Source organism: Rhincodon typus, chromosome 13, assembly GCF_021869965.1.
Source record: "Rhincodon typus isolate 14 chromosome 13, sRhiTyp1.1, whole genome shotgun sequence".
Taxonomy (NCBI): Eukaryota; Metazoa; Chordata; class Chondrichthyes; order Orectolobiformes; family Rhincodontidae; genus Rhincodon; species Rhincodon typus.
In genome coordinates this window covers 5,454,628-5,475,798 of record NC_063344.1, presented here as the reverse complement: position 1 = coordinate 5,475,798, position 21,171 = coordinate 5,454,628, and the positions used below count along the sequence as shown (strand labels likewise).

The window sequence follows — 21,171 nt, the reverse complement described above, 5'->3', positions numbered from 1 at the left end:
CGTGACCCCGACCCCTCCCCCAAACCCCACAGCCAGCTGCGCGCGCGCACAGTTCGAGGGGTGAGGGGTAACCGTTGCCTTCTCTGCTCCTCCATCACCGTTTTAATCGTCCTTCTCGTCAGGGTAGGCTCTTGGCCTACAGCAGTACACCCCTGAAAAGAGACTGGGCCGGTTTAGGATTACACAGACCTCCAGCGTCCGCAGGTTTTCTGTTTTATCCAAGACGGGCTGGAGCAGGTAAGGCTGAGGGGGATATGGTTGAGGCCGGGGCCGTCTTTTAACTTGAAGCAAAAAAAAATGCTGAGGGGGATCTGACTGAAATTGTGCTTCTACAAACAGATAAGACTGAAGGTGATCTGATCGAGTGAAACAAAAGAAAGCTGCAGCTCTGATGAACAGTTATCTAGACTCGAAATGTTAGCTTGCTCTCTCTCCATGGATGCTGCCTGACCCGCTGTGACCTCCAGCATCTTTTGTTTGTTCTCAGTACACTACTGATTCCAGCATCTGCAGTAATTTGCTCCTGCATTGTGATCTGATCGAGGCTGGGTTGTTTTCCTTGATGCAGAGAAGACTGAAGATGGTCTGATCTGAGGGCAGCACAGTGGTTAGCACTGCTGCCCTCAGTGCCAGGGACTTGGAGAAAGTTTTGGCCCGAAACGTCGACTTTGCTGCTCCTCTGTCTGACCTGCTGTGCTTTTCCAGATTCACATCTTATAGACTCACAGTGCCAGGGACCCGGGTTCAATCCCACCCTCGGGTGAGGTGGCTGCACATTCTCCCCGTGTCTTGCGTGGGGTTTCCTCCGGATGCTCTGCTTACCTCCCACAGACACAAAGATGTGCAGGTTAGGTGGATTGGCCATGCTAAATTGCCCATAGTGTCCATGGATGTGCGGGTTAGGTCGATTTGCATTTGGGGTTACGGGGTTTGGGTGGGATGCTCTTCAGAGGGTCAGTGCAGACTTGATGGGCTGAATGGCCTCTTTCTGCAATGTAGGGATTTTATGATTGTGGTTGTGGTTATTTTCCTTGGTCTAGAAGTCTAAGGCAGGGTGGGGGCAAGGGGCTGCTCTGTTAAGAGTAGAGAAAGCTAAAGGGAGATCTGTTTGAGGCCAGGATTGTTTTCTTTACAGCTGAGAAGTCTGAGGGGGACTTGATTGAGGTTGTTTTGCTTGGAACAGAGAAGGCTGAAGGGATGACCTGAATGAAGTATACAAACTTCTGAAGGGCATAGACAGGGTAATTAGAGAGAATTTTTTTTCCCCTTAGTATAGAGGTCAATAACCAGGAGGACACAGTTTCCAGGCAAGGAGCAAGAAGTGGAAATTTCTTCACCCAGAGAGTGTGATGAGCTATGGAATTTTTTGCCATAGAAAAGTGTTTGGGGCCAAAACATTGATATAATTCTTGGGGCTAAAGGAATCAAAGAGTATGGGGTACCAAGTTGGATGATCAGCATAATTAGCCTCTTGTTTTCAGCGGCAGCAGCGCGAGCCAGAGTGCCGACGGGAAGGTAGGGCCGTTTTTGTTTCTTCCTGTATAAAAACTTACCTCGTGCAGCAAGCGGCCCTCTTGTTTTCAGCGGCGGGTGTGTGGAGGGAACGCGAGCCCGGAAGAAACAGATAAATTTGGGCATTGGCTAAAGCCGAAACACTACACGTGTAGTGTCTCCCACCCATCCTCCTCCTCTAACCAAAAAAGACTATGTAGAGGTTCGGTAAGGTAAGTCTTCTTCTGGAAATCTCGAGTAGAGGGAATGGAAGCTAGGGCAGTTGCATGCTCCTCTTGCAGGGTGTGGGAGGTAAAGGTCACTGCTGGTGTCCCCTCTGACTTCACCTGCGAGAAGTGCACCCAACTCCAGCTCCTCAAAAACAGTGTTAGGGAGCTGGAGCTGGATGAACTCCGGATCATTCGGGAGGCTGAGGGGGTGATAGAGAGGACTTACAGGGAGGTGGTCACACCCAAGGTACAGGAAAAAGGTAGCTGGGTGACTGTCAGGAATGGGAAAGGGAATAGGCAGACAGTGCAGGGATCCCCTGTGGCCGTTCCCCTCAATAATAAGTATACCGTTTTGGATACTGTTGGGGGAGGGGGGGACCTACCAGGGGAAGGCCATAGCGGACAGGTCACTGGCACTGAGCCTGACCCTGTGGCTAAGAAGGGAAGGGGGGAGAATAGGAGAGCAATTGTAGTGGGGGATTCAATAGTAAGAGGCACAGACAGGCGGTTCTGTGGAGTGGACGCGAACGAGATGAAAGGATGGTATGTTGCCTCGCGGGTGCCAGGGTCCATGATGTCTCGGATCATGCCTTCAGGAGGAGGGTGAGCAACCAGCAGTCATGGTACATATCGGTACCAATGACATAGGTAGAAAAAGGACTGAGAATGTGAAAAACGAGTAGAGGGAGTTAGGTTTGAAGCTGAAGTCCAGGACGAACAGGGTAGTTATCTCTGGATTGCTACCAGTGCCACATGATAACGAAGTAAGAAATAGGGAGAGAGTGCATCAAAACACGTGGCTACAGGGCTGGTGTAGGAGGGAGGGCTTCCATTATGTGGATAATTGGAGCACTTTCTGGGGAAGATGGGACCTGTACAGTAAGGACGGGTTGCACCTGAACCGGAAGGGCACAAATATCCTGGGATGGAGGTTTGCTAGAGCTGTATGGGATGGTTTAAACTAGTTTGGCAGAGGGTGGGGAACTGGATTTATAATTCAGAGGATGAGGTATTCGGCCTTCCAACAGACACAACAGGGAGTGAGGTGGTTTATAAAGAAATGCAGTCGATGGAGCGTAATTGCGGACACTGAGATGGTTTGAGGTGTGTATAATTCAATGCAAGAAGTATCAGAAATAAAGCGGATGAACTTAGAGTATGGGTTGGTACTTGGAACTACGATGTTGTTGCCATTACAGAAACTTTGGTAACTCAGGGAGAGGAATGGATGTTGGAAGTTCCGGGATTTAGATGCTTTAAAAGAAATAGGGAGGCTGGATAAAGAGGTGGGGGAATGGCATTGCTAGTCAGGACGAGTATAGCAGCTACTGAAAGGCAGTTCGAGAATATGTCTACAGAGTCAGTTTGGGTTGAGGTCAGGAGCAAGAAAGGAGCAGTCACTTTGTTGGGGGTTTTTTACAGACCCCCTAATAGTTGCAGAGAAGTAGAGGAGCTGATTGGGAGGCAGATACTGGAAAGGTGCAGAAGTCACAGGGTTGTAGTCATGGGTGACTTCAACTTTCCAAATATTGATTGGAAACATTTTAGTTGTAATAATTCAGATGGAGCAGATTTTGTCCAGTGCGTTCAGGAAGGATTCCTGACACAGTATGTAGCTAGACCAACACGAGGAGAGGCCACTTTGGATTTGGTGCTTGGCAATGAACCGGGCCAAGTGTTAGACCTGTTGGTAGGAGAGCATTTTGGCGGTAGCGATCATAACTCTGTTTCTTTCACGATAGTCATGGATGAGGATAGGCACATATGGCAGGGTAAATTGGGGGAAGGGTAATTACAATTCAGTTAGGCAAGAACTGGGTAACATAAATTGGGAACAGATGCCGTCAAGGACGAGCACGACAGAAATGTGGAGATGGTTTAAGGAATGCATACTGCATGTGCTCGATATGTTTGTCCCTAGCAGGCAGAGAAGATGCGGTCGAGTGAGGGAGCCATGGTTCTCGAGAGAGAGGTCGAACGACTGGTTAAGAGGAAGAAGGAGGCTTATGTAAGGTTTAGGAAAAGAGGAACGGAAAAGGCTCTAGAGGGATACAAGTTAGCCGGGAAGGAGCTGAAGAAAGGGCTTAGGAGAGCTATAAGGGGCCATGAGAAAACCTTGGCGGATAGGATCAAGGAAAACTCCAAGGCTTTTTACACGTATGTACAGAACAAGAGAATGACCAGAGAAAGGGTAGGGCCAATCAAGGATTGTAAAGGGAATTTGTGCACAGAGCCTAAAGAGATAGGGGAGGTCCTTAATGAATACTTTTCTTCAGTATTCACAACTGAGAGGGACCAAGTTGTAGAGGAGGACATTGTGAAACAGGCAGGTAGGCTAGAGGAAGTTGATGTTAGTAAAGAAGATGTGCTAGGAATTCTGATGAAGTTGAAGACAGATAAGTCCCCCGGGCCTGACGGGATTTATCCAAGGATTCTATGGGAAGCGAGGGACGAGATCGCAGGGCCTTTGGCAATGATCTTTTCGTCCTCACTGTCCACAGGTATAGTGCCGGAAGACTGGAAAGAGGCAAACGTCATTCCCTTGTTCAAAAAAGGGAACAGGGATAACCCCAGAAATTACAAACCAGTTAGTCTTACATCAGTGGGGGGCAAGTTATTGGAAAGGGCTCAGAGACAGGATTTATGATCACTTGGAAAGGCACAGTGTGATTCGTGATAGTCAGCATGGATTTGTGAGGGGTAGATCATGCCTCACAAACCTTACTGAATTCTTTGAAGAGGTGACCAAACACGTGGATGAAGGTGGAGCAGTGGATGTGGTATACATGGATTTAAGTAAGGCGTTTGATAAGGTTCCCCATGGCAGGCTCATGCAGGAGGTAAGGAGGCATGGGATAGGGGGAAATGTGGCAGATTGGATTCAGAATTGGCTGACCCTTAGAAGACAAAGGGTGGCAGTGGACAGAAAATATTCAACATGGTGCTCAGTTACGAGTGGTGTACCACAAGGATCTGTTCTGGGTCCTCTTCTATTTGTGATTTTTGTAAATGATTTGGATGAAGGCGTGGAAGGGTGGATTAGCAAGTTCGCGGACGATACGAAGGTGGTTCACGTTGTGGACAGTGCGGAGGGCTGTTCTAGGTTACAAAGGGACATTGATAGAATGCAGAGCTGGGCTGAGAAGTGGCAGATGGAGTTTAACCCTGAAAAGTGTGAGGTGATTCATTTTGGAAGGACAAACTTGAAAGCAGAATACAGGGTTAACGGAAAGATTCTTGGCAGTGTGGAGGAACAGGGGGATCTTGGGGTTCATGTTCACAGTTCCCTGAGAGCTGCCACCCAGGTGGATAGAGTTGTTAAGAAGGCATATGGTGTGTTAGTTTTCATTAATAGAGGGATTGAGTTCAAGAGCCGTGAAGTTATGCTCCAGCTATACAAAAGCCTGGTTCGGCCACATCTGGAGTATTGTGTCCAGTTCTGGTCACCTCATTAAAGGAAAAATGTGGAAGAGTTGGAAAAGGTGTAGAGGAGATTTACCAGGATGTTGCCTGGAATGGAGGGAAGGTCTTACGAGGAAAGGTTGAGGGAGCTAGGGCTTTCCTCTTTAGAACGACGAAGGATGAGAGGTGACTTGATAGAGGTGTACAAAATGATCAGAGGTATAGATAGAGTAGACAGCCAGAGACTTTTTCCTAGGGTGGAGGTAGCTTCTACGAGGGGGCATAGTTTTAAAGTGAAAGGAGGTAGATATCGGGGAGATGTCAGAGGTAGGTTCTTTACTCAGAGAGTGGTAGGGGCGTGGAATGCATTGCCGGAGAGGGTAGTGGAGTCGGCCTCATTAGGGGCATTTAAGAGGCTATTAGATTGGCATATGGATAATAATATAAGGTAGCGGTTGCGGTTACATAGACCTTAGGTTTCGGGTAAAAGTTCGGCACAACATCGTGGGCCGAAGGGCCTGTACTGTTCTATGTTCGATACTTTGTTTTCTTCATTCATTCATGGGATAAGGCATTGCTGGCTAGGCAGCATTTATTGCCCATTGCTAATTGTCCAGAGGTCAGTTAAGAGTCAACCACATTGCTGTGGGTCTGGAGTCACATGTAGGTCAGACCAAGTAAGGATGGCAATTTCCTTCCCTAAAGGGCATTAATGAACCAGTTGGTTCTTCTGACAATCAGCAATGGATTCATGGTCATCATTAGACTCTTAATTCCACGCATTTATTGAATTCAACTTCCACCATCTGCCATGACAGGGTTTGAACACAGGTCCTCAGAACATTATCTAGGTCTCTGGGTTAACAGTCCAGTGATAACACCACTAGGCCATCATATCCCCTCTATCTATTATTGAATGGCAGAACAGGCTCAAAGTGATGGACAGCCTATTCCTGCACTTGTTCTCTATATTTCTATGGTTTGAGGAAAATAAATTTCACCCACAGGTATATGGAACTCACTGCCTAAAAGAGTGCTCGAGGCAGGAACCCTCAGGACATCTAAGGAGTGTTTAGATGAGCGCTTGAAATACCATATGATACAATGTTATTTCCAAGCATTGGAAAATGACCAGCATGGACACAATGGGCCAAAGGGTTTCTTTCCTTGCGGTAAGCACAATGACTCTTCTATGTCCTTTTAACACAGTTTTTATCATATTTCTCATTTTAAGGGTGCAGAGGAGACTCACCAGGATGTTGCCTGGTCTGGAATGATACACCTATGAAGCGAGACAGTAGATAGGCTGGGGATTGTTTTCCTTAGAGCGAAAAAGCCTGATGGGTGGACCTGATTGAAGTGTTCAAAGTTCTGATGGGTCTAGATAAGGAGAAACCTTTCCTCTTAGTAGAGGGGTCAGTAATCAGAGGAACAATTCTCAGGTAAGGAGCAGGATGTTGAGGAGACATTTTTTCCAACTAGAGGTGTCTAGATCTCATTGCTTAAGAGAGTGGTGGAGGCAGGAACCCTTAAGACATTTAACAAATATTTACATGAGCACTTGAAACACCATGCAAGGCCATGAGCCAAGCAGAGTTGATGAATGGAAGGGCCTCTTTCCATGCTGTTTAAAAACGCTGACTCTACCCAATTCAGATTGAAGGACACGGGTCTCAAGTGTTAACTCTTGTTCCTTTCTCCAAGAATGGTGCCAGAACCGCTGGATATTTCCAGCGTATTCAGTTTTTATTTCAGATTTATGGTACCTGCAGTATTTTGCTTTTTGATCTCACTGCCTGGGGCCAATAAATGAAAGAAAGTCAGGTCCTCTAAGCCAGTCATTTTGTAACTGCGTACTTTTCTAGAGGGACATCCCCTTCTAGGATTAAGAGAATGAATTGAAAATATGCTCCAAACGACAGCTGCCAATGTGACTTAGCAACATGCAAGAATTCCAGAATTATGCTGAGAGTTTGTTTGCTCTTGTGGGATAATCAAGAACCAGAGGGTAAATTTAAGAATGAGATGAGGAAGAATTTCATTTCTTTTCTGAAAGGATCATTAATCTTTGTAATTCTCTTCAGCAGAGACCTGTCTGGCTGTGTCATTTAATATATTACAGACTGAGTGACAGATTTTTGATTTACAATGGATTTAAGAGTTTTGGTGTTCAGCAACTGGCTTTTTTCCCTGAAGCATCGGAGGCTGAGAGGTGACCTTGTAGAGGTTTATAAAGTCATGACAGGCATGGATAGGGTGAAGCCCAAGGTCTTTTTCCTAGGGTGGGGAGGGCATAGGTTTAACGTGAGAGGGGAAAGATGTTAAAAAGGACCTGAGGGTTAATTTTTTCACGCAGTGGGTGGTGCATGTATGGAACAAGCTGCCAGAGGAAATGGTGCAGGTGGGTACAATTACAACATTTAAAAGTCATCTGGGTGGATATATGAATAAGAAGGGTTTAGAGGGATATAAGCCAAATGCTGGCAAATGGGACTAGGTCAGATTGGAATGTCAAGTCAGTGTGGATGAGTTGGACAGAGGTTCTGTTTCCATACTGTATGACTCTGTAACAGTGGAATTAAGTTCACAATCAGATCAGCTGTGATTTAATTAAATGATGGAGGTTGAATGATTTACTCCCGCTCCTGTTTCGTATGGTTATGCATCTATCCCACACCAGTTCAAACAAAGTATTTGATCCAGAGATGAGTGCGCTACCACTGCACCACAAATCCCTACAGTGGCTCCAATGAGCTATTCATATCGGTTACAACAGCCAGGGAAGTAGGGTCTATAATTAAGGATAAGATCTTGAAAATATTCAGCTGATACAGAAAATCAGCATGGATGTGTAAAGAAAAGGTCATAGCTTACAAAATGAGTGTATTTTTTTTAAAAGGTTACTAAAGTTTTAGTAAACTAAAGTTTTTATACTCTTACATGTTCCTAAACTTGGCGTTGAAGATAAATTGTTTGGATCAGAAATTGACTAAGGAGAAGGAAACATAGTAGGGAAAGTGGGCAAGTACTCTCATTGGTTGGGTGTGATTAGTGGTATCATAGAAGAATCTGTACCAGGTTCTCAGCTATTCCCTGTGCTCATTAACAAGTTAAATGATGGAATATTAAGCCACATATCTGCATTTTCCAAAATCGTCAGGATAAAAGGTAAGGTTAAGTAAATACAGTCTGACCAGACCATAGGGTTGCTCTCATTACAGAGTGAAAGAGATGAGTAGTGGTGGTTTAACCTGAGAGTTACCATGCCTCCGACAAGGGGAAGGTTGATGACAGGAGCCCTACTTCATGACCCCAGCTGGTGCAGGAATTGAACCCACAGTATTGATGTCATTCTGCATCACAAAATAGCCATCGAGCCACTGAACTAACCCATCCAGGGAGACTTGGTCCAAGTACATGGATTACAATAATAAACAGATACAGAAAATAATCAAAAAGGCTAATTAAATGCTTTATATCTAAAGGAACAGAATGCAAGGGGGTAGAAGTTCTGTTTCAGCTTCACAGAACCCTAGGTGTAGTCTAACCAGGGCTTTGTGGACAGTTCTTTAACGTTAACAGAGAATACTGGATGAATTTGATACTTGCACTCCAGGAGTTAACACTATGAGGAGAGATTCCTGGAATTTAGAAAATTAAAGGTTGATGAGATTAAGGTTTCTAAGGTATTAATGGAAACATATAGGGAGAAACTATTTCCACATGTTAGGGAGTTAGGTGACATAGTCTAAAGATTAGAGACAGAGATCCCTGGAGTGAAATACAAAGAGCAAAGAACCATACAGCACAAGAACAGGCCCTTCGAACCGCCCCCCCAAGCCCGTTTCAACACGTTTTGCCCTTCCATACTAAAACTGTCTTCATTTCAGGATCTGTATCCCTCTATTCCCTTCCTATTCATGTAGTTGTCCAGGTGTTTCTTGAATGCTGCTATTGTGTCTGCTTCCACCACCACCTCTGGCAGTGTGTTGCAGGCACTCCCCACCCTTTGTGTGAAGAACTTGCTTCTCACATCTCTTAAACTTCTCCCCCTGCACCTTGAACCTGTGTCCCTTAGTAATTGACCCCTCCACCCTGGGAAAAACTCCTCATTCTTTCCACTCTATCCATGCCATTCACAATGTTATAAACATCTGTCAGGTTGCCCCTCAACCTGTTGCGTTCCAGTGAAAATAAACCCAGTCTATCCAACCTTACTTCATAGCTAAAATCCCCCATACCAGGCAACTTCCTAGTAAACCTTCTCCGTACCCTCTCCAAAGTATTCATGTCCTTCTGGTAGTGTGGTGACCAGAACTGTACAGAATATTCCAAGCATGGTCTATCTAAAGTTCTATAAAGCTGCAGCATAACTCGTCTGTACTCGTATTCAGTGCCCCTTCCAATGAAGGCAAGCATGCCATAGGCCTTTTTTACTACTTTATCTACTTGCGCTGCCACCTTCAGTGATCCGTGGACCTGCACCCCCAGATCCCACTGCATATCAATACTGCTAAAAGTTCTGCCATTCACTGTATAATTTCCACGTATACTTAACCTTCCAAAATGAATCACCTCACATTTGTCCAGATTAAACTCCATCTGCCATTTTTCTGCCCATGTCTCCAACTGATCTATATCCTGTTGTATCCTCTGACAATCCACACAATCAGCAACTCCACCAATCTTTGTATGATCCGCAAACTTACTAATTAGACCAGCTACATTTTCCTCCAAATCATTTATGTAGACCACAAACATCAGAGGTCCCAGCACTGATCCCTGTGGAACACCACTGTCACAATTCTCCATTTGGAAAAGCATCCTTCCTCTGCAACCCTCTGTCTCCTATGATTAAGCCAGTTCTGTATCCATCTTGCCAGCTCACCCCTGATACCAGTCTGCCATGAGGGATCTTGTCAAATATAGAAACACACTTTACAATCAAGTTTTGGAAGTTTGGAATTCTCATCTGTAACTTGCAGTTGAGTTTTTACATTCATTCATGGGATGTGGGCACTGCTGATTAGGCCAGCATTTGTTGCCCATTCCCAGTTGCCCACGAGAAGGTGATGGTGAGCTGCCTTTTTTCCCCACTTGTTACAAATTGATTTTATTGTGTTTTTTTATGTCCTCTTCAAATTACTTTCAAGGCAGGAGGATGCCATTATATTTTTGTTGAAACCACTTTATCAATTCTTCCTATGAAATCTTTTGTGTTTTGAACCAATGTGCCCTTTACACCTTTTTATCAGAAATGATGAAACCGGGCCATCCCATGAGCACATAGAAATCCAGACCATAAATTCTAATACTAGGCTTGTACTTGATGCCCAGATCAATGTGCTCCTGGATACCAAAGCCAAAGATTCCTGTGTTTCAGAATTTGCTCTTCCTCACTTCATATTCCTGAACCTTTAGACCTTTCGCTAGAATTTTGTCAGCTTTGAGTCCTCAGATTGTGCAACGAACAGCAATCTTCTCATTTCTTCTAATACCAAATGTTCGCACAGTGTAGCGAGCTTTGAAAAACACTGAGGTCTGGCCAGTGAGTTGCTCCAACTCTTTAACAGCTCTGGTGAGTCTGTCACCACTTGCCCCTATGCAGATTTTCAAACAAAGCTTCCTAATGTGGAGCTTAAGCATAGGATTTTTCTTCTTTTCACCCACCATTCCTGCAGCAGATCAACAGCAAAAGGGTGAATGGCCTGACAAGCCATTGCAAAGCAGTTGATTTAGGTAGTAAGGGATTTCTGGGATTTGCACCATTGCAAAGCTGCAACAATGAAAAAGCAGCAATATATTTCCAAGTCTGGATTCTGAGTGGATATGGTAGTAGTCAAATGGGTCTCTTGTTCCGGATGATGTCAAGCTTCTTGAGTGTTGTTGGAGACACACTCATCCTGGTAAGTGCTGGTGTATTCAATCACACTCCTGAGTAGTGCCTTGCTGATGGTGGGCAGGGTTTGGGAGTCAAGAGGTGTGTTATCTGCTGCAGGATTCTTGACTTAGTCATGTAGCCGCAGTATTTACAGACATTTTCAGAAATGTTTTTACACATTTCTGGAGTAGGTGGGACTTAAACCTGGCCTGTCTAGTTAAGACCATAAGAAATAGGAACATGAGTAGGCCATTTGGCTTCTCGAGCCTGCTCCACCATTCAATAGGATCGTGGCTGACCCTGCATTCCTCATGTCCACTTTCCTGTCCTTTTCCTGTAACCCTTGATTCCACTGTTGATCAAGAATGTATCTATCTCAAGGATTCTGCCCCACAGCTCTCTGCGACAAGGAGTTCCAAATACTCTCAACCCCCTGAGAGAAGAAATTCTCTCCCAAGAAATTGGCACCCTTTTGTTCTGAGACTATGTCCTAGACTCTCCCATGAGGGAGACGTTAGCAATTGATCTGTCAAGCCCCTTGAGAATCCTACATATTTCAATGAGATCATCTCATTCTTCTAAACTTCAGTCCTCTTTAGCCTTTGCTCATAAGACAATCCACCACCCACCCACCACCACCAAGAAGGCTTGTAGGATCCTGGGGTTTATAAATGGAGGCAGAGAATATAAAAACAAGATGGTGATGGTATACCTCTATAAAGCATTGGTTAGGCCACATTTGGAGTATTGCGTTCAGTGCTGGGCACCTTATTTAGGGAAGGATGTTAAAATCCTGTAGAGAATGCAAAGGAGATTTCCTAGAAGAATGTGGAATTTTAGATACAAGGAAACGTTTGAGAAATCGGGGCTTATTCTCTGGAGCAGAAAAGATTAAGAGGTGACCATATTGAGATATTCAAAATTATGAACAATTTGACAGGGTAAAGAAAGATATTCTGTTTCAACTAGTTAATATGTCACTGCCTAGGAGTCACAATTTCAAGATTGCCGGCAAGACAGATGGCAGTGAGATGAGAAGTTGTTCCATGAACGAATGAAAAACAGCTTTTACAATCATTGTTATCATATAACCTGGATGCCAACCACTGAACTCGACACAGTACTTAATATATTATCACTATGCATCCTAAAAGACATGTCCCTCAGCTTGTGGCACTCCATGGAAGTAGAGAATGAAAGAGATACTTGATGAATGAGCAAATAAAGAACTAGTAAAACTATATGAATTAGAACAACAAATACTTCTATATGAGCAAAGGTTTCTAGAATGTGCGACTAGCCTAGATCATACAAAGTCATTACTGTCCATAGTGCTACATTGCAAAGGGAAGAAGCCAGGTCAGACCAATGTACAATGCACCAATCATGTACAGAGAGACTGAAGAGGAACATTCCAACATTGAAGATTATGCAGTGATGTTGTGTGATAACAACCAAATTGTCAAATAAGTACAACTGGGAAGAAAAACCAAAAGAACTGCAGGTGCTGTTAATCAAGAACAAAAACAAAAGTTGCTGGAAAAGCTCAGCAGGTTGGCAGCATCTGTGAAGAAAAATCAGAGTTAAAGTTTTGAGTCCAGTGACCCTTCCTCAGGATAAACCCCAGGATCCTATAAACCTTCTTAACAACTGTTTTAACTTGTCTGGCCACCTTCAGAGAATCATCCGTTAACCCCAAGGTCCCTCTGCTCCTGTACTCCCCTCAAAGTTGTACCATTGAGTCTGTGCTGTGTCTTCATGTTTCACAGATACTGGCAGACCTGCTGAGCTTTTCCAGCAACTTCTGTTTTTGCAACTGAGAACAATGTGTACCTCTCAAGGTGGGTACACAATCAGCAGATCAAGGCAAGTTGCCAAACTTCCAAAGCATATGTTGAAGTTTGAAATGTTAATTAAACTCTGTATTATCTGTTTGGGACAAGATTTTATCCTTTTTTAAAAGGGACATGTTGTTTTATGGCTTGCAATTGGTATATCATTATTCTTTTTAAAAATGTACTCATGGTATCATCACTATCATAGCATGTGGCCTGAGGGCATAAAGGTCTCCTATTCATGAAAACAAGCAAATTCCTATGCAGTTTCCTTCTGGGATTTTCAATATTTTCAGAGGAACAAGGTGGAAAATCAGCGGTGGTGAAGAACCAAAATAAATAAAAGTGTAGGAAACCATCCAGCATAGAGTTCATTCTTTTCAATGGAACATACATAATTTCCACTAGCTGTCAGACTCTTGCAGTGAAGGCAAACAACTACAAATAATTTTTTCAATTTCTGCCAGGACTGAAGCACAAAGTCTGCCAAAAAGCCAATCTATCAAAGGTTACAGTTCAACTATCAGTTTGATAGATGGCGTTTCCAATAGCCTCAGCAGAATTGGTGCCTTAATGTATCTGATTTTCATACCAGTTCTGAAAGGCTTAATTTCTATTTTATAAGCTAATATTTGCCAGGCTTTTGTCAAATTACTTTTACTGCACATCTATTAATATTTATTCACTGTGTAGAAAACCCATTTATTCTAAACTTTGATCTCGCTGCAATTGGATCCAGGTGTCCTCCAGTTCAATGCTCCTAGTTTAAATAATATAGTCACATCCATATTACCAATGCAGCAATTTAGTAACCCGAGGCCAATGAAACAGCAGTCTACGCTTTACAAATTTTTTAATACTGTCTTCTTATTCTGTAGAGATCAGCGCATTTTAAGACAATGGCCCCATGAGGTAATTTGCACTCCCAAACATCAACTAAAATAGAATAAAAACACACTGTCATTATGATTCTTTATGACTAATTTATTTTAAAGAAATAGAGCAAATCGCAAGATTCCGTATTAAATGAAAAGGCAATTTTCACAACTTTTACAACTAGAAACTTTACTATTCATAAAATATATTTCTGACTTTACGTCCGAGGAGGTGGTTGAGGCGGCTACAATTACAATATTTAAAAGGTATCTGGATAGATACGTGAATAGGAATGGTTTTGAGGGAAATGGACCAAATGCTGGCAAATAGGACTAGATCAGTTTAGGGGGCGGCACGGTGGCTCTGTGGTTAGCACTGCTGCCTCACAGTGCCAGGAACCCGGGTTCGATTCTGCCCTCGGGTGACTGTCTGTGTGAAGTTTGCACATTCTCCCCGTGTCTGCATGCGTTTCCTCTGGGTGCTCTGGTTTCCTTCCACAGTCCAAAGATGTGCAGGCTAGGTGGATTGGCCATGCTAAATTGCCCGTAGTGTTCAGGGATGTGTATGTTAGGTGGGTTATTGGGGGATGGGTCTGGCTGGGATGCTCTGAGGGTCGGTGTAGACTTGTTGGGCCAAAGGGCCTGTTTCCACACTGTAGGGATTCTATGATCTATGATACCTGTTCGGCACAGACAATTTGGACTAAAGGGTCTATTTCCATGCTTTATAACTCCATGACTCTGTTTCACGTAACAAGCAATTATAGTTATAGCTCTCAATAGATGAGATATTTGAAAGGAAAAAGTGAATGAAATGATAGTATTTTACATTCCAGAGTATGCATATTTTAAATTAAATTCTTGACACACGGGAAACAATTAAGACAGAAAGAATGAACCAGAGAGTATATGCTCGTGCAGCCCAATGTTTTAAGGGTTCAAATGATAACCTGCACGATTATCTAAAACCTTATGCCATTCAAGTACAGCTCCCCACCCCTCTTTGTGGTCCTCTGCCCCTCATGCCCATTCACTCTGTAGCCCAAGTAGGTCATGTAGAGGGACTGGAACACATTCTTCCCTTTTTAGGCTTAGGCTTGAGTTTGCGCAAGACCTTGGCTAGACTGAGACCTATACCAGGGAGCCTTTACAGATTAAGGGTACAGCTTCAGTTCCGGTCTCTCATGAAAAACAGCTGGTTCAGTTACCACTGATTATAGTAAAAGGCACAGGCCCAAACTTGAAAGGGCAAAATTGGTTGTGGGAGATTCACTTGGATTAGCTCAACATTTTTCAACTAAAAAATGGCTGCCTGATTGAAGCATGTTTTTGAAGAAACTCGCAACTGTCATCTTTGAGTTGGGGTAAACATTTCTTAGACCATTCCTTTGTTTGGGAAGCTTGACTTGTTTGACCCTGCCATTGAGAACTGGGCCCAGTATGTGGAAAGAATGTGTTATTTTTTCTGGGCAAACGATATTGTGGCAGATGAAAACTAACAAGTAATTCTCCTGACGGCCTGCAGAGCTGCAGCTTTTCCTGTTATTAGGAGCCTAACTTTCCCCAAGGCATCAGACATTAAAACCTTTCAAGAATTGATGGACATGGTCAAGGAAAATTATGACCCCAAGATTCCTCTAATTCTGAGATAGTATCGTTTTTACTTGGCAATTCAAGAACCAGGGGAATACGTATAAGGATTTTTAAGAGGACTGGCAGAAGCCTGACTTTAACCCTTAATGAGGTGCCTGGAGACCATTTGGTATGTGGGATTAATGATGTAACTATGCAAAAATGCCTACTAGCTGAAGCCCAACTGGATTTCAAACAGGCACTACGACTTTATCATTGGAAAATGTGGCAAGTGGAGCATATGAGTTGCAGGGTATTCAACGGACGTGGACAGCCTTGCCAGTCTGACTGAGCTTGGGGAACATCACCTGAGTGAAGGCAATCGCATAGCCTCATTCAGGACACCAAAACAAAACAAAGCCTCAGCTAAATGGTTAAAATTTAGGATCCGGGCCAGCAAGCCACAATAGATGCTGCTGGTGTACAAGACAGCCAAACAATGGTAATGCACCTAAAGTGAGTAAGATAATTCATAGGCGGTGTCCAGGAGGATATCCAGGAGAATTCAAACCCTGGCAAGTCCACCTACATCTGGTTTGGAATAGTTAAATTGCGTAGCAATATCAAAATCAGAGCCAATCAAAATAAACTTCTGGTTAAATGATCATTCAGTTCTAATAGAGGTTGATACCTGTGCAGCTGTATCAGTGATTGCAGTCTTTAACAAAATTCACTCTGAACTGACAGCCCTTAAGTTCGTACAAGACCTTGGCTAGACTGAGAACTTTTACAGATTGAGGGTCCAACTTTGGTTCTGGTCTCTTATGAAAAGTAGCTGGTTTAGTTATTACTGATTGTAGTAAAAGGCTCTGTCCAAGCTGATGGGGCAAAATTGGTTGCAAGGGATTCAAGTAGATTAGCTCAACATTTTTTCAATTAGAAAATGGCTTCCACATATTTAATTTGGACTTCACTTACCCCCTCAGCCTTCCTGAAAGACTGCCTATCAGAGGAGTCAAGGCCACCTTGCATGTTGACCAGGAAGCAATTCCACGATTCTGTAAAGTCTGTTAGTCTGTAAAGTGCCATTTGCCTTGCAGGTAAAAGTAGAAGCAGAAAACAAAAGGCTGGAAAGTGAAGGAATCATCATCACTACTCCAGTTTATGGAATGGGCAGCATCGGTTGTACTGATTTTGAAGTCTGAGATAACTAAAAGTTTTATCAGTTCCCTCAGTATACCAGAGGTGACATCCCAGGTCTGACAATGCATTTTAGGTGTGAGGCCTTGTTTACAATCTGACAATGTATCAACTTGTCAGACTCGTTTTATTTCCAAAGTAGGAATTTATAAAATGCCACATTGACTATGTACAAATTGTGTGCTTTTTGAACAAAATAGTATGTATCTGCAATTACAAATCTGCAAATTGAACTGATAAAGCCTTTAGTTATTTCAGGGCAGTGACTTGAAAGAAATTCAGAAATTTGCATATTAATCCTTTCTAACTGATTAAAGATTTAACAGCCATCTTAGGTTTGTTCAACACATTCGCATCAGTTCTATGACCCTTTGATCTTTTGCTTATAAATTCTGTGTCTGATGCCACCTCACTCACTGATACCTGAAGAAGGAGTGAGACTCTTAAAAGTTTGTGCCTTCAGATAAACTGGTTGGACTATAACCTGGCGTCGGACACCTGCACCTCCACATCATCCTCCCAAATCAATATCTCCTCCTGCCTTCTGTACTTCCCACTCACTTACCAGGGACACCTCAGCACCTCTTTTGCTCATATATCACCACTAACTGCTCTTCCATCAATTTTCACTATACTCTAACCCTTCCTTTGCTTCACTACACCATAAATTGGCCCACCATCCAGGACAAGACAGCCAAGATCGGCACATTGTGTGAGGAGTCTGTAGGTGGATGTCCAGCTCCTCCTCCTGTTTGAGGAGAAATGTCTCAATCTTGCTGGAGAAGAGCATGTCAAAATGAAGGGACCTGCAAGGCCAACCAACCCAGTATGCTTCTTGGTGCTGTTGGCCAGGGCTGAGCTGCTGAGTGTGATTTCTTTATTACAGCACAAGTTGTTACCTTCTTATACAACTCATTTCTTCTCCTATTCAGGTGCTAGCAGTGGACCACTGAACCTACAACAGAAATGGAGACCCTCAATTCCAACTCCACCTTGAGGAGGAAGTCACCGAACCCTCAGAGGATGTACCAGGAAGGCTCTCAACTCCACAGTCCAATCAGGAGATTTCAACAGAGTTACATTCACAGTTGATAGTACACCAGTCATGCTTTGTTGCATTTTTGCAGAAGTGATCCTGACTTCCCCTCTTTTGTCAATTACCACATTATAATCAACCAACAAGCATTAGTGAGTAAAATTATGGACTTTTCTCATGTAGTTGTTAAAATTATAAACTCAATTCCAGCAAGAGCCCTCTTGCATCCCTTGACTAAATCTTTGCTCATCAAATGTGATGCTGCCTACGGTGAACTAGTCCTCTTGGCTGATTTGAGGTAGTTAAGTCGAGCGAAGGTCGTGATTTTTAGATCTAATTCCTGAAATTGTCACTTTTCTAAAATCAAGAAATTTTATGTGTACATTGAGCTGTCAGACAATGCATGGTTACTTGACTTCAGGTTCCTTACAAATGTAACTTTAAAACTGGACAAGCTGAGCTGTGAACTACAGAGAAAGATTTAGTACGTGGGATCAGTGCTGTGAATGCATTCAAATTGAAGCAGGGTCTGTGATTTTTCCAATTAAAAAATAGAACACTTCAACATTACATGCATCTAGAGAAAATACAACGAAAAATCAAAAGAAAGGTAAAGACTTAGAGACCCAAGTAATGGTTCCAGTCCCCAGAACAATACTCAGACTCCACCTTATCTCAGACCATCGGAAGCATTACACACTACAAGAAGCATGCTGCTCTGTTTAAATTAATAGCTTAATGTCAGCCCACAGACTGATGCACCTGAGAGGCATAGTTATTGCATCTAATACTAAGCTGCAATAAACATCTGTTGCATTCTTGAATTTTCTGGAAGAGGTTTGTTATGAGGGATGACATAAGCATTAGTGCATCAGGTAATCTATCCTGCTGCAGTCCATCATCCAGGACTGACTGTGACCGACTCCCCTGGACTGACCATGGCCTGTTCCTAAACTGCAAGGATACAGATCTCTAGACTCTGGCAGGACCAAGAACCTGACTTATTGTGGCTAATCCCCTGGACTGGAATTGGATGACCCTCTTGTCATGGGACCCCCTGGATATCTATAGCCCTCCTTGACCCCACTGAAGACTGCTCTCCTTTAACTTTCAAACATGGCTATTTTCTTGACAACTTGCTTGGTAATATTAGCAGTTGACTGATTGACGTGAGAATGCTTTCTTTCCACTTGCTTCTGCGACAGATAACCCCACTGCACTAGCACCATTCCAAGCATGGCACTCTAGAAGTACAGGGAGTAGACCGTTCATCATTTTCAGCAGCTAAGTCTTTCTCTTGCACTAACATGAGTGGTGTTACAGAGCACAATTTTGAGTCCATTATTTTAATATTGATTTCAAAGTTAATTGTTTCAGATGTAATTTACGATAGTTTATAATTATACAACAGATTCCAATTATAAAGCACCTTTAATGTTGTGAAGCATCCCACAGGTCAGTTATGGGATAAAATCTGACACTGAGCCGCGGCGGAAGACATTAGTGCAGACTTGGTAGGTTTTAAGGTGCCAATTAAAGGAGAACAGAGAGATAGCAAGGCAGACAGCTTTTGGGAGGGAATTACAAAGATTAAACACTCAACAATCGAAGGGACCAATGCTGAAGTGATTAAAATTGGGGATGCTCAAAAGGTCAGGATTAGAGGAGCGCAGAAACCTCGGAGCATTATAGGATGGAAGATAGGGAGGCTTGAGTTTGTGAAACAAGGATTTGAAAACAAGGATTGAAAATTTTAAAATTGACCTAAAACAGGAAAACACAAAAACAGAAATTGCTGGCAAAACTCAGCAGCTGGGCAGCATGTATGGGAGAAAGCAGAGTTAACATTTTGAGTCCGGTGACTCTGAAGAAGTTCTGTTCGTTCTACTAGTTCTACTTTTATTGATATACATATATGTGAGAAGGATATATGTATATATACTTGAAAAGTACCTTAGCTTGTGAAGAATGAAATTAACCACAATATGCAAGCTAAATCAATGAGATATTTCAAGCTGCTAACATAATTTTAATGACAAAGTATTATTAACTGAAAAATGCCTCAATCAGGATGCGTGACACCCACGCTGCATTTTTAACATTTGTCTGTATTGGTGCCCATCTCAACATGCCCACCAGATGGCAGAAGAACACCTTACCATTATTTCCCATCTCCCTTTCATGCTGTGATGTGGAGGTGCCCGGTGTTGGACTGGGGTGAACAAGGTCAGAAATTACACGGCACCTGGTTACCCTTCATCATCCAGTACTTCCTGGGAGTGGAGAAACTACGCCATGTTCTTCGCAGCCTTCAACACATTATCGATCACGATGAGCACCTTGCCAAGATCTTTCCCACGCCTCCACTTCTCTCCTTCAAACAACCACCAAACCTTAAACAGATTTCACAGCAAACTACTCAGCCTTCAGGACAATATTGATTACAACACTATACAACCCTGTCATGGCAACCTCTGCAAGACATGTCAAATCTTTGACATGGACACTACCATCACATTGTCCATCTCATACACTGCAAGGCATGGTATATTGACGAAACCATGCAGACACTATGACAACGGATGAATACACACTGTGCACCATTCGCCAAACAGGGATGTCCCCTCCAAGTTGGGGAACACTTCAGTGGTCAAGGACATTTGGCCTCGGATCTTGGGGCAAACGTTACCCAAGGTGGACTTTGGGATACACAATAATGCAGAGTCACCGAGCAGAGGCTGATAGCCAAGTTCGGTACCCATGAGGACAGCCTCAACCAGGATCTTGGGTTCATGTCACACTACAGCTGATGCCACCACACTATACACTGTCTCACACACACATACATACACACACACTCAGTCACTCAAACACACACACAGACATCCTCACACAGATGCTCTCATATACACACTGTCTCTCAAGCACACACATACACTCTCTCCCTCGCACACGTAGGCACACACACATTCTCGCTCTCCTCACACACACACACACACTCTCCTGTATGCACACATACTCTCTCTCTCTCCCTCACAGTCTCCCTCACACACACGCATACACACTGTCTCCCTCACACACATGAATACACACTATCTCCCTCACACACACACTCTCTCACACACGTGCGCGCACTCTCTCTCTCTCCCTCACACACACAGTCTCTCCATCACACACATACACTCTCTCTCCCGCACACATACACTTTCTCTCCTACACACACTCTTTCTCTATCTCTCTCTCTCTCTCCCACACACACACAGTGTCCCCCTGTCTCTCACACACTCTCTCCCTCACACTCACTGTCTCCCTCACACATACACATACACACTGTCTCCCTCACATACACACTCTCACTCTCTCTCTCTCCCTCCTGCCTTACACACACACACACGAACACTCTCTCTCTCCCTCACACACACATGTAAATCTATGGGGTAAATTTGTATTTGCAGATCCATTCTATTTTGTTCAAAAAGCACACAATTTATAGACAGTCAGTCAATGTGGCGTTTTTATAAATTCCTACTTTAGAAATAAAACCAGTCCAACTCCAAACCGAAACGCAAACAGATTCTAAACAAGGCCTCACACCTAACATGTCTGGCCTAAAATGTCACCTCTCCTTTACATTGATAAAACCATTAGT

General features: G+C 43.4%; 1 long non-coding RNA gene and 1 pseudogene across 2 annotated transcripts; one reads left to right on the top strand and one right to left on the bottom strand.

The window, feature by feature from the left end:
- Positions 1 to 12: 12 nt before the first annotated feature.
- On the top strand, positions 13 to 18,087 carry LOC125484661. Of its 2 annotated transcripts, XR_007263473.1 has the most exons (3): positions 16 to 237; positions 6,131 to 6,295; positions 17,419 to 18,087. It is a non-coding gene; the product is annotated as an uncharacterized LOC125484661 (long non-coding RNA). The 2 variants fall into 2 exon arrangements; XR_007263472.1 differs by lacking the exon at positions 6,131 to 6,295 and having other exon boundaries at positions 13 to 237.
- Positions 10,272 to 10,796, bottom strand: LOC109918116 (annotated as a pseudogene).
- Positions 18,088 to 21,171: the final 3,084 nt, after the last annotated feature.